Source organism: Camellia sinensis, chromosome 4 (genome assembly GCF_055761805.1).
Source record: "Camellia sinensis isolate YWXY chromosome 4, ASM5576180v1, whole genome shotgun sequence".
Lineage (NCBI taxonomy): Eukaryota > Viridiplantae > Streptophyta > Magnoliopsida > Ericales > Theaceae > Camellia > Camellia sinensis.
This window is the reverse complement of record NC_138964.1, coordinates 207,867,617-207,881,638: the sequence shown is the minus strand read 5'-3', so window position 1 is coordinate 207,881,638 and position 14,022 is coordinate 207,867,617. Positions and strand designations below refer to the sequence as shown.

Below are 14,022 nucleotides of genomic sequence, written 5' to 3'. Positions count from 1 at the left end.
ATCGGCCTTTACTAACCATGATATGAATTTTATTTTATTTATATGTTCATGTTCTGATTAGTTAATAAATCCTAAAATTTACTATGTGAAGCATACAAGTATAGACTATGCCATTCATTTTGGAGTAATTTGATATCATGCATTTTGAAAGAGTTTTGACGATGTACAACCCAAATAAATTGAGTTTACAAGCATGAAAAATCAACATCATTCCAAATTAAGCGACACAACCTCCATCCACTGGCATTCATAGAGTTATATCACATAAGCAACTAGCCTCATGGTAGAATGCTAGACATAGTAAGAAAAACACACACACACGGGATGCTAAAGCATAAAAACTCACATGTTTGACGTCCCACGAACAAGCTGCAAAACAAAGTTAGTAAAATATGCATGATCTTATATACAAAATCCTAATGCAATTCACTCATGAGATGCAACTAAAGATTCGGCTTCTAAAATATGATATGTGAATCATCTCAAGAACATGAGATAGCGCACATAATCACATAGGAATTGATTAAATCCACAAATGCAAACTTAGCCGAATCAAGATGCATGAAACATGGATGCAAAGCATAACTATGATGAAAAATAAATATGATGTTTATGTACAAATAAAGAAAGCGAGTAAAAGAACGGGATAGAAAGAGGAGGGGCGGGGAATTATTACAACATTTAAAGAATAATTACAAACCAAATTAGAGAGGGATGAGGAGAATATTACAACAAAATAAAAACCTCACAATACACTCAAAATAAAATAAATAAATAAAATAAAAGCTTCATGTTCTTTAGAACCGCCGGCGGAAATTGGTCAATATTGGGAGATTACGCCATCTTGTTCGGAAGAAGCTAACCGACCGGCCAAATAGGCCGGCCGGCGAATTAGGCCAAGCAAAACCTGTCTTGTTGCAAAACCAAGAAAAGGAACAAACAAAAAAATATGTAGGTGGCTCAACTAACCACTACCGGTTAGATTAAAAAAGAAAAGAAAAATAAAAAAATAAAAAAAAAGTGCAAACTCACAATATAAACCTAAAGCAATAAAACAAATATAAGATAGAACATGCAAGATTATAACGGAACTAATATGAGACTAATACACAAAAAAAAAAAAAAATATGAGGTAAAACATGCAAGATTACAACAAAACTAATATGAGACTAATACACAAAAAAAAAAAAATATGAGGTAAAACATGCAAGATTACAACAAAACTAATATGAAATTAAAGTATGCGAATAAAAATAAATAAATAAATAAATAATTATGAGCGAAACAAACCACTAGGATTATAACAACACACTATGAAATATAAAGTAAGAAAATAAATATGAGATAAACAAACTACTTGGATTATAACAAAACACAATGAAATAAGAAGCAAGAATATAAATATAAAATATAAGAAAATGAAAGATTAAAAATTCACCTTCCAAAGAAAGATTGAACTTCTTGATTTCCAAACTTCCTCTTGATCACCCTCAAGTGTAGGAAGTGTGTTCTCAAATCCTCAATTCGAAATTATGGAGTTTATGGAGTTTGTGGCATGGAAAGTGGCTAACTCTCAAGTTTTTCTCACTTTCAATCACTAAACATTCTTCCTTATGATCGAGGCGATTGATCTTTGGCTATATCAGAATTTTTGGAGTGGTTTTGGTGTATGGAAATGAGGAATTTCAGTAGCTATGGAAGGTATGGGGTGTATATGGAAGATAGAAATATTTTTGGCTAAACAACTCAAATTTTCTCTCTTTTTTCACTCTTTTCTCACTCCTTTCTCTTCAATTTCGTGGTCCTCCTCCTCTCTTACAATATGATCATTCTATATAGGCAATGAGGGAGAGTAAAGGTCAAAAAGAAGGTGGGAGACAAGGTGGGAGACAAGAATGTGATAGGAGGGCAAATTTTCAAGGTGGTTGCATGGGATACTCCTTTATGGATGCAAACAAAATATCTGTTTGACTATGGAGGATGATTAGGTATAATGGAGGATGAGTGGATGCACTTGAATGGCTCAAAAAATGGGTAAATGGGTTGTCCCAACCGAACCAAAATCAAGAAAAATGGGCTATTGTTGTTTTGGGTCGAATCAACAAAATCTGCTTTTAAGCCCAACTTCAAATGGGCATATCTCCCCCATATGGACTTGGTTTTAGGCCGTTTTTTGGTCCAAATTGAAGCCCCAGAAGTCTACTTTCCAATGGTGGTGGCCTCACATTTAAATTCCAAGTGTACAAAGAGATATGCCTAATTTAGTGAAGGCTGTCTCGGGCTGGGTCAACAAAATCTGCTCTTAAGCTTAACTTCAAATGGGCATATCTCCCTTATTTAGACTTGGTCTAAGGTGGTTCTTGGGTCTAAATTGAAGCCCCAGAAGTCTAATTTCCAATGGTGGTGGCCTCATATTTAAATTCCAAGTGTACAAAGAGAAATGCCTGATTTAGTGAAGGCTGCTCATTTCCTTCTTAATGATTTGATACTCATCCTTTTCCTAAACCAGCTTTCTTTCATCCCCTCCTATTTCCTTCAACTCCAAACCTATAAAGAAGATATTTTTAAATAGTTTTCAAAAATTTCACCTCCTTTCCATTTATTTCCACTTTGTCCTTACTCGGTTTACTGAAAAGTGCAATATTTTAATCGAAATGGGAGCCTCGGGACATCGTAGAAACATTTAAAAAAACATGTTTTGAAAAGAGGGTTTTAAGGTCTAAAATAGTTTGGCCAAAAAATGGGTGAAGGTTGGGATTAAAACTTAAATTCCATCTTTCTTACTGAGAATTTTGTGAGAAACACATTCTAATTGTCATCATCGGGTAATCAAAAGAAAGCGCCCAAGTCTTAGGGCCGGTCAAAAATGGGGTGTCTACAGTTGCCCCTCTTTGACAGAGCTCAAAGTCATTTCATGACGTGAGTGAATGTCAAAGCCCAAAGACGACCCTTTTGACAAGGCCGTAAGACTTGGGCAAGCAAACAAGATGCAATGCAAGTGGTTGAACCCGAAGGTTGCCTACGTATCCTTTTGCAAGGAATCAAACCAGCGTAGTTCAGGGGCAGAATGCAAGTGACATGCTCAAAATGCAGTTTGAAGGTTGGACTTACACGCTTCACGAAGCCAGTTGTTTGAAAATTCATGATTATGCAATGCAATACCATGCCCTGGAGTAATGATAAAGATATGAAGATGACAACAATGAAGAGGCAAGCTTCGTGCAAATGATATGAAATATAACAGGGGATGCATTGCATTAAATGTGCCACAAGATCACATGCAAATGTGTCACGGAGAAAGGGAAGGTTTTAACCAGAGAAAAACAATGGTGTAACCAACAGGCATACCTAACCGTATTTAATACAGAAAGGGGGAAGGTTTTAACCAAAGAAAATGACAATGGTGTAACCAACAGGCATATCTCAGCGTATTTTATACGGAGAGAGGGAAGGTTTTAACCAAGGAGAACAACAATGGTGTAACCAACAGGCATACCTAACCGTATTTAATACAGAAAGGGGGAAGGTTTTAACCAGAGAAAATGACAATGGTGTAACCAACAGGCATATCTCAGCGTATTTTATACGGAGAGAGGGAAGGTTTTAACCAAGGAGAACAACAATGGTGTAACCAACAGGCGTATCTCAACGTATTTTATACGGAGAGAGGGAAGGTTTTAACCAGAGAAAATGACAATGGTGTAACCAACAGGCGTATCTCAACGTATTTTATACGGAGAGAGGGAAGGTTTTAACCAGGAAGAACAACAATGGTGTAACCAACAGGCGTATCTCAACGTATTTTATACGGAGAGAGGGAAGGTTTTAACCAGGAAGAACAACAATGGTGTAACCAACAGGCATACCTAACCGTATTTTATACGGAGAGGGGGAAGGTTTTAACCAAGGAAAATGACAATGGTGTAACCAACAGGCGTACCTAACCGTATTTTATACGGAGAGGGGGAAGGTTTTAACCAAGTAGAAAATGACAATGGTGTAACCAACAGGCGTATCTCAACGTATTTTATACGGAGAGAGGGAAGGTTTTAACCAGAGAAAATGACAATGGTGTAACCAACAGGCGTACCTAACCGTATTTTATACGGAGAGGGGGAAGGTTTTAACCAAGTAGAAAATGACAATGGTGTAACCAACAGGCGTATCTCAACGTATTTTATACGAAGAGAGGGAAGGTTTTAACCAAAGAAAATGACAATGGTGTAACCAACAGGCGTACCTAACCGTATTTTATACGGAGAGGGGGAAGGTTTTAACCAAAGTAGAAAATGACAATGGTGTAACCAACAGGCGTATCTCAACGTATTTTATACGGAGAGAGGGAAGGTTTTAACCAAGGAGAACGTCACATCCTAACACGTTTCACGGGAAAGGAGTAAAGGTGGATTCGAAATCCAAACGCGTCTCACGCAAGTGGAAGAAGGTATGGTAGAATGACAAGGGGTAACCTCTACATGTAGAAGCCACCGATGCTGCTTTTCTTCCTGATCATATTCACAACTTTCCCTATTCTCCAACGGGGTGATAGACTAGGTTGGTTCAGTATCCAGAATTAAGGCGCATACACGCTACCTCAACCTATGGGGCTGCCGTACAGATTTCAAGCCGGGGATACACCCCTGGGTATTTAAACCAGACTTTAGTCTCGGAAATTCCAAACCTTTTGCGTTCTAGGCATCGCCATTCGAACTCTAGTTTCCACCGTCGCAGTTGGTCTCCTAGGAACTCATTGCAATCACAGGCAGGTGGCTATACCAGACCATCTGATGTCGTTCGGGCATGACAAACACCAAAGGAATTGCACCTTTAAAGGATTTAAGGTCTCCTAGACCATTTTTAGACTATTGAAGTCGTTCGGGCACGACAAACACCAAAGGAATTACACCTTCAGAGGATTTAAGGTCTCCTAGACCTAGGGAGTGCACAAGATGGTGTGATGCGCAAGATAGCGCGATTAAATTGAAATTGCACAAGACAGTGCGATGGAATCGAAATTGTGCGATAGATGCTTTATTATGCGTTAGATGCACAGAATGTAAAGAGGAAAGATGGTGTAAACACCAGGCACACCTGCTGTTTTTAACCGATTTGCAATCCTAACGCGTCTCACGTGAGAGGAGGATGGTTGGTGTAAACAGACAGGCTCACCTGCTGTTTTTAACCGATTTGGGTGGTGTAAACAGACAGGCTCACCTGACTATAATCTAACCGGGGTGGTATAAACAGACAGGCTCACCTGACTGTATTTTAACCGGGGTGGTGTAAACAGACAGACTCACCTGACTGTATTCTAACCGGGGTGGTGTTAACAGACAGACTCACCTGACTGTATTCTAACCGGGGTGGTGTTAACAGACAAGCTCACCTGACTGTATTTTAACCGGGGTGGTGTAAACAGATAGGCACACCTGACTGTTTTTAACCGATTTGAGTGAATGCGCAGAATAGCGTAATGAAGCACAATGCGGGTGCACAAGACAGTGCGATATGGGTGAATGCGCAAGATAGCACAATACGGGTGCACAAGACAGTGCGAGTGGGGGGTGCACAAGATAGTGCGATGTAGGGATGCACAAGATAGTGCGATGCGCAAGACAGGGCGATTGAATTTGATGCACAAGACAGTGCGATGCCCAAGATAATGTGATTAAAATTGGTGCACAAGACAGTGCGATGCACAAGATAGCGCGATTGAATTGGAATTGTGTGATAGATGCTCGAAATGAGATTATTGTGCGATAGATGCACAGAATGAAAGAAGGAATTGTATGCTCGAACCAAATACCGTATACATATACTATGTACAGACAAAATACATACAAATACGGCAATATACAGACATGCATGTACGGTATACATACATAGGTTCGGGGAATATTCTGTTTGCAGCCATCAACGGAAAGATACCGTTACTGAGAAGGCATATTCCGTTTGCTGACGTCAACGCACGTACGCAAAACACGCAAAAAAAAAAAAAGGAAAAATGCAAAATGCATAGACACAGGGGTTTGACCCTCTGATCTCAAGTTTGGCCTTCGAGTCCTCGACCACTGAGCCATGCCACTCTTGTGACAAAATATTCAAACAAATATATATATATAGGTATACGAGACATATATATACATAAGACCAAAACAAAACAAAAGAAACATTTGTTTGTGGGGTTTGAACCCCTGACCTTGGGCTCAGCCTTCCAGCCTTCAATCACAGAGCCAAACCACTAAACCTAAGCCACTTTTGTGACCAAAACGTTCAAACAAATATATATAATACATAGATATACAATATATACACATATATGTATAAATATACAATTCTCCCGCCTCTCTCTCTGTTTTTGTCTCACTCTCTCTTCCGTCATCTTCTTCGAGCGTTGTATCTGGCACACGATTTCAACAATCGCGGCGCCTGACCGACAGGCTATCCCATTTTGCCCCGATTGTCAATGATCGTCTCGAGCCTTCCGCCCTCTTTGTTTTCTTCTTTGGCTTCATCCTCTTCTTAAGTTGAGGCCTGCGAAAGAGAGAGGCAGAGCAAAAGCCTGCAAACTTTCTCTGCCACCACTCTGCAACCTCTTTCTTTTGCATTACTCTCCTTTGCCATGGCTTCTTCACACGGTTCTCTCACTCTTTTTCCAGACCTGAACGAGTCCACGATAGAGATGACCGAGTCTGACTCTCCTGAACCTCAACCACGAGCTCCTCCTCCTTCCCCTGTTTTTAACTTTCCAGCGATGTCAGTTGAACAAATCATGGCGGCACAATCTGACATCGAAGCAAACTCATATACACTGAGGTCATGTGTAGAGACCGTGACAGCGGTCTCCAACTTGTCCCGTCGACTGCAGAACAGGACGTGTGAAGTACATCGATTGAATGCACAACTTTCTTTACTTCAACATATGTACAAAGATTCTCGAGGGGAAGTTAGCGGCTTGAAGAAACAAATCAAAGAGTTGAAACGACAGGTGACCGTCGTAACTCGTCATGGGACTACCTTTGACGGCCAGCGAGGGATAATCTCCTTCGGAAGCTCTGCCAAGGCCGAGGCAGAGTCTTTAAGAGCTTCGAAGAAGTAAAGATGAAGCGAGGCAGCTGATGGTAAAGTCAGGCAACGAAACTGTGCGCAAATGAACCTGGTTGTAATCTTCGCCGCCGAGCTACTGCCGAAAAACTGAGAAAATGCTACTCTCTTTTTTGTTTTTTTTTTTTTTTGTTGTTTTTGTTTTTTCTTTTATGTTTTGTTTTTGTTTTTTTTTTTTTGTTTTGTTTTGTGTCTCTGTGATCGGGGATGTCCTTCCCTGACTACAATAAAATCAGTTTAGTTTTTGCACATCGATGGCGTGACTAGCATATCACTTTGAACTTGAAAACATTTTTGTTTGATTGAATTTGAGAGTAATTGAATTTTGAACTCTGAATTGAACATTGATTCTATACTGACCTGAATCAAAGAATGACTTAATGAAAGAAAAACGAAGCAAAAAAAAAAAAAAAAATCCAAACACACTTATATACACTGACTGGTATGAATACCCTGATTGGTATGAATACACTGACTGGTATGAATACCCTGATTGGTATGAATACACTAACTGGTATGAATACACACTTATATACACTGACTGGTATGAATACCTTGACTGGTATGAATACACACTCATATACACCGACGAGTTGACTCGAGTGGTGGAGAAGACAGAATCTCTAACTCGACTATGCCCCTAATTCATTACCTTGAATTTTTTTATTTTTTGATTTTTTTTCATAAAAATGTTTTGATCAACATGACAGTTAGATTAGCATACTTATTCCATTTTCTGTTTCAAATCATGTAAGCTAAACTGTGAGCACTGAAAATTTTCCCTTTTCAAATCCAAAGAATGGTCCAAGTTTTGCAAAAATGGAACAATTTTTGAGAAAAACTAGTCAGCTTTATTCAAATTAATCAAAACCTATTTTTGCAAATGGCCACTACTCAAACAACATGGGATCAACCATTGGGGTGCATAGTCCCAAGCCAGATAATCAATGGTGATATCCGAACCACGCAAACCGAACCAAGCCAAACCGAACCGCATGAAACCGAGCAGAACTAGACCAAACTGAACCGCTGAACCAAACCGAACCAAGTTGAATCGAAACCAACTGGACTAAGCAGAATGAAGATACACCAATCAAACACGGATAGGACAACCAAATCAACTAAAGATACACCAATCAAACATGGACAAAATGAATGGGTTAAAAAATTATTGGGGCCGAACTTCAAGATGAAGCTACCTACGTATCCCAAAGATAGGAATCAGGCCATCGTAGTTCCGGCTGAGGGTCACTCGGGTATTGACACTCTCCTTTTGTGCTCTAACTGTTGCCAAAGCCGCCCTTTCGGGTTTTCAACCTTGCGAGCTTTTCATTTTTTCATTTTTCTATTTTTTTTAATTTTTTTTCATTTTGTTCATTTCATTTTTTTTCTATATATATATATATATATTTTTTTTTTTTCTGCTCTAACTTTTGCCTGGGTCGCCCTTCCCGGTTTTTAGCCCAGCGAGCCTCTCAAGGGTTATTTTTATTTTAACTTAACCATGTTGATTGGGTGTGAAATCTCTAGGCCATCTATAAGAACGACTGCTACACTTGACCAGTAGATATGATGATGTAGGGACTAGACTAAATGGGTCTGAATTTGCCCCTAGTGTAGTGGATAGGAACCTGACTGTCCTTCAATAATAAAATTCATTCTCTCAAATTATGGGTTTTGCCTTTATGGGTGGTCTTCATTGGGAAACGATTCAGTTTTAACTCTTTGATCACATCCAACCTTTTGCCCCTAGTTCAAGGATTGCTTCAAATCTTAAATCACATCCGACCTTTTTGCCCCTGGTTCAAGGGCTGTTTCCAATCTGAATCACTGGCCCTACATAGTTTTGGCTAAGGTTCACTCGGGTATTGACACTCTCATTTTACGCTCTAACTTTTGCCAAAGCCGCCCTTTCGGGTTTTTAACCTTGCGAGCTTTTCATTTTTCTTTTTATTTTTCCTTCTTTTTTTTTTATTTATTTATTATTTTTTTTTGTGCTTTAACTTTTGCCTAGGTCGCCCTTTCGGGTTTTCGGCCCAGCGAGCCTCTCAAGGATGGTACCTTATTGCCCCCAGTTCAAGGGCTACCTCCATTTCGGCTATGCAAGCCTCATACTTTTGCCCCTAGATCAAGGGCTGTTTCAAATCTGAATCACATTCGACCTTCTTGCCCCTAGTTGAAGGGCTGCCTCCATTTGAATCACATCATGGCCCCTAATTCAAGGGATATTTCCAATTCGGCTACGCAAGCCTTACACTTTGAATGATCATTGAATACTTCGAATTCAGGTTTGAAAGCTAAGGAGCTAAGGAGGTAAGGAGGTCGGACCTCGAGTCAAGAGGGATCCTATGCTGTATAATCAATTCCAGGCATGTCTTTGTAGGACCACGCAAAAACAGTTTTTTGAAATCTTTTCACAAAGTGACTAATCACTCGTACTCTTACGAAGACAAGATAGAACCAATTTGGACCAAGCTAGGATCATTCTCAATACCCACATTAACAAAAATGATTTTATTCATCAAAGGCTTAGCACACCTCTCTTCTTCTCAGTTGATCAAAATTTGCAAATCCCGGGGAAATTCTTCCTCTTTGTTTTCATCAGAGTTTTGGAAAAAGTTTTGAAAAACTTTGGTCAATGCAATGAATTAAGGCACAGAGAAGTAGGCAGACTCTATGGCATTTTGTTTTTTTGTTTTTCTGTTTATTGAAAAGAGACTATGACTCAGCAATGGCAACAGACTTTTGACAACATACTCAAAAGAAAATGACAAAGAGAACCTAGACAGGACAGAAATGTCTAGGTTAGCACTATCGAAATCAACAGACTCTAACTCATTAGGCTGACTCGAGCCTGACTCTAACTCTACAAACTTGGTGGAGTCAAACTTAGACTCAATACTCAATTCAGAACTCAGAATAAAACCATTCTCAATTTTGCTAGTCAAAGTGTGGGCCAGCCACAACATTCAAAATAAATTGCTAGTCAAAGTGTGGGCCAGCCACAGCATTCAAAATAAAGCTCATGCAATCAACAGGTGGTCACTCCCCAATCACAGAGATGGTCGGATACCCCACAAGTTCTATTTTACAATGGTCGACTTTGTGGGATATTGGAGTTTTTCATTTTTTTATTTTTATTTTGTTTTTTTGATTTTATGTTTTTGTGTTTTGTTTTGTTGTTTTTTTTTTTTTTTTTTTTTTTTTGTTTTGGAAGTAATGATGCTAAACTGAACATCCTGAACCACTCATTTGAATTTGAGAACCCATGTATAGATCCAATACATTGCACATAAAGGAAGAAAGAGAACAAACACCCCTAAAGAGGGTAGGGTTATCCTGTCTTAGCTTGGAATGATCTAGGGTTTCACTATTCACACAAGCGGTATCATACATCCTAGAAACGGGAAAGCATCCTGTCTTAATTTGAAAGGTACTATAGCTCACCATATGTACAAGGTTGGCTCTACTTTACGGGTTGAAGCCAAGGTGACGTTACCAAAGAGTCCTTTGGGTCATAACCAATAAAGATCCCAGGAAATCAGAAGAGTCAAATAGCCTCTCTTCGGAGTCTGAGAACCTTAGATAGCAAAGCTAGATAGCAGGGCTACATAGCAAAGCTACCCTTTTGACAAATCTCAAAAGGTTACAACACAAGGCCTCTAAAGTATCGTAAAAATAGGTGTAGTGTCACAAAAAGCGTACCTGTGCTCCCACCAGTATCTGGGCAACACAAGGACTTGAAGTGCACCAATGAATGCAATACAATGAACATATAATTGAAAATAAAGGTCATATCATGGAGTTCGAGTCAAGGTTTCATAAAATCCCCAGCAGAGTCGCCAGAAACTGTAACATGCCCGGGGGGTACCCGCGCGCGTTAAACAGTTCGGACCCCCGAGATCTCTTTGATCTATTCTCACGAGTGCAATGTGAAACGTAGATGAGAGTCTAGATTTGGCAACTTTTATTGAAAATTCATTTTATTGCAATTTTGTCAAAAATGGACTGCGTCATCAGATCTCAGAGTCGCCACCTAATATTTATTTTGGGAAAATTAGGAAACCCATAACTCATGCCAAGGCCACTGTTCGTCGTAACCAAGGATGCTTGGCTCGGAACCTTAGGTATGAGAGGGGAAGGTCAATAATGAGCACCCCCGCCCACCCGATCAAAGATCGGCCTTTACTAACCATGATATGAATTTTATTTTATTTATATGTTCATGTTCTGATTAGTTAATAAATCCTAAAATTTACTATGTGAAGCATACAAGTATAGACTATGCCATTCATTTTGGAGTAATTTGATATCATGCATTTTGAAAGAGTTTTGACGATGTACAACCCAAATAAATTGAGTTTACAAGCATGAAAAATCAACATCATTCCAAATTAAGCGACACAACCTCCATCCACTGGCATTCATAGAGTTATATCACATAAGCAACTAGCCTCATGGTAGAATGCTAGACATAGTAAGAAAAACACACACACACGGGATGCTAAAGCATAAAAACTCACATGTTTGACGTCCCACGAACAAGCTGCAAAACAAAGTTAGTAAAATATGCATGATCTTATATACAAAATCCTAATGCAATTCACTCATGAGATGCAACTAAAGATTCGGCTTCTAAAATATGATATGTGAATCATCTCAAGAACATGAGATAGCGCACATAATCACATAGGAATTGATTAAATCCACAAATGCAAACTTAGCCGAATCAAGATGCATGAAACATGGATGCAAAGCATAACTATGATGAAAAATAAATATGATGTTTATGTACAAATAAAGAAAGCGAGTAAAAGAACGGGATAGAAAGAGGAGGGGCGGGGAATTATTACAACATTTAAAGAATAATTACAAACCAAATTAGAGAGGGATGAGGAGAATATTACAACAAAATAAAAACCTCACAATACACTCAAAATAAAATAAATAAATAAAATAAAAGCTTCATGTTCTTTAGAACCGCCGGCGGAAATTGGTCAATATTGGGAGATTACGCCATCTTGTTCGGAAGAAGCTAACCGACCGGCCAAATAGGCCGGCCGGCGAATTAGGCCAAGCAAAACCTGTCTTGTTGCAAAACCAAGAAAAGGAACAAACAAAAAAATATGTAGGTGGCTCAACTAACCACTACCGGTTAGATTAAAAAAGAAAAGAAAAATAAAAAAATAAAAAAAAAGTGCAAACTCACAATATAAACCTAAAGCAATAAAACAAATATAAGATAGAACATGCAAGATTATAACGGAACTAATATGAGACTAATACACAAAAAAAAAAAAAAATATGAGGTAAAACATGCAAGATTACAACAAAACTAATATGAGACTAATACACAAAAAAAAAAAATATGAGGTAAAACATGCAAGATTACAACAAAACTAATATGAAATTAAAGTATGCGAATAAAAATAAATAAATAAATAAATAATTATGAGCGAAACAAACCACTAGGATTATAACAACACACTATGAAATATAAAGTAAGAAAATAAATATGAGATAAACAAACTACTTGGATTATAACAAAACACAATGAAATAAGAAGCAAGAATATAAATATAAAATATAAGAAAATGAAAGATTAAAAATTCACCTTCCAAAGAAAGATTGAACTTCTTGATTTCCAAACTTCCTCTTGATCACCCTCAAGTGTAGGAAGTGTGTTCTCAAATCCTCAATTCGAAATTATGGAGTTTATGGAGTTTGTGGCATGGAAAGTGGCTAACTCTCAAGTTTTTCTCACTTTCAATCACTAAACATTCTTCCTTATGATCGAGGCGATTGATCTTTGGCTATATCAGAATTTTTGGAGTGGTTTTGGTGTATGGAAATGAGGAATTTCAGTAGCTATGGAAGGTATGGGGTGTATATGGAAGATAGAAATATTTTTGGCTAAACAACTCAAATTTTCTCTCTTTTTTCACTCTTTTCTCACTCCTTTCTCTTCAATTTCGTGGTCCTCCTCCTCTCTTACAATATGATCATTCTATATAGGCAATGAGGGAGAGTAAAGGTCAAAAAGAAGGTGGGAGACAAGGTGGGAGACAAGAATGTGATAGGAGGGCAAATTTTCAAGGTGGTTGCATGGGATACTCCTTTATGGATGCAAACAAAATATCTTTTTGACTATGGAGGATGATTAGGTATAATGGAGGATGAGTGGATGCACTTGAATGGCTCAAAAAATGGGTAAATGGGTTGTCCCAACCGAACCAAAATCAAGAAAAATGGGCTATTGTTGTTTTGGGTCGAATCAACAAAATCTGCTTTTAAGCCCAACTTCAAATGGGCATATCTCCCCCATATGGACTTGGTTTTAGGCCGTTTTTTGGTCCAAATTGAAGCCCCAGAAGTCTACTTTCCAATGGTGGTGGCCTCACATTTAAATTCCAAGTGTACAAAGAGATATGCCTAATTTAGTGAAGGCTGTCTCGGGCTGGGTCAACAAAATCTGCTCTTAAGCTTAACTTCAAATGGGCATATCTCCCTTATTTAGACTTGGTCTAAGGTGGTTCTTGGGTCTAAATTGAAGCCCCAGAAGTCTAATTTCCAATGGTGGTGGCCTCATATTTAAATTCCAAGTGTACAAAGAGAAATGCCTGATTTAGTGAAGGCTGCTCATTTCCTTCTTAATGATTTGATACTCATCCTTTTCCTAAACCAGCTTTCTTTCATCCCCTCCTATTTCCTTCAACTCCAAACCTATAAAGAAGATATTTTTAAATAGTTTTCAAAAATTTCACCTCCTTTCCATTTATTTCCACTTTGTCCTTACTCGGTTTACTGAAAAGTGCAATATTTTAATCGAAATGGGAGCCTCGGGACATCGTAGAAACATTTAAAAAAACATGTTTTGAAAAGAGGGTTTTAAGGTCTAAAATAGTTTGGCCAAAAAAT

General features: G+C 38.4%; 1 long non-coding RNA gene across 1 annotated transcript; it reads left to right on the top strand.

The window, feature by feature from the left end:
- The first annotated feature begins 9,045 nt into the window (after positions 1–9,045).
- Positions 9,046–13,046, top strand: LOC145789867 (uncharacterized). Its single transcript, XR_014328299.1, has 2 exons — positions 9,046–12,413; positions 12,478–13,046. It is a non-coding gene; the product is annotated as an uncharacterized LOC145789867 (long non-coding RNA).
- The last annotated feature ends 976 nt before the right edge of the window (positions 13,047–14,022 follow it).